Below are 878 nucleotides of genomic sequence, written 5' to 3'. Positions count from 1 at the left end.
CTGCTACAAAACCTTTGACCTACAACACTGACATGCCTGCAAGATATACTGGTGTGGTCATGGCACAAATGTTACTGGAATAACAAACCACTTTATTTATTTGCTTGTCTACTTACTTATAGATTTTAAAAATACAATATATTCTGATTATGTTTCTTCTCAGCCAATTCCTCCCAGATCTCCCTACATCCACCTCACTCTCATTATAACACAAACAGACATATAAATAATAAGTAATAATAAAAATAAATAAGAAACAAAAAAACATGAAAATAAAAGGAGCCAAAGAAAAAGTGCAAGAAATACACTTAAGGCCCTCTCCACGTGATGGAACCCATACCTGACACTGCTAAAAAGGCCAAGGACCTGAGACTACATAGGTCAGGAGAAGAAAATCTATTACTCTGCTAATGTAACGTAATACTATTACACAGCAATAAAATGATTCCAAGTACCCATCAATTAATCCTTGCTCAACCCCTATCAGAGAAGCTGCTTCTTGCTGTAGATGGGAATTAACACAGAGACCAACAACTAGACAATGTACAGCCTAACCCCAAACAATCTGATGGTGAGAACAGAGTTTCAGAAACAAGACAGGAAGAACAGTTAATAATGAAGCCAAGTGCTACCATGGCGCCTTCTGGAAGCCTCAGAGATAAGACTTCCCTGATCCTCCTGAGAATACTTTTGTTCCCCCTTCTAAGAAGGACTGAAACATCCACACTTTGGTCATCCTTCTTCTTGAGCTTCATGTGGTCTGTGAATTGTATCTTGGGTATTCTAAGGTTTTGGGCTAATATCCACTTATCAGTGAGTGCATGCTATTATATCATTGGGTGGTGTGGGTTTTTTTGTTTTGTTTTTGTGATTGGGTT

This window comes from Micromys minutus (assembly GCF_963924665.1).
Source record: "Micromys minutus genome assembly, chromosome: 19".
Classification (NCBI taxonomy): Eukaryota; Metazoa; Chordata; class Mammalia; order Rodentia; family Muridae; genus Micromys; species Micromys minutus.
Note: the sequence above shows the minus strand (reverse complement) of the source record.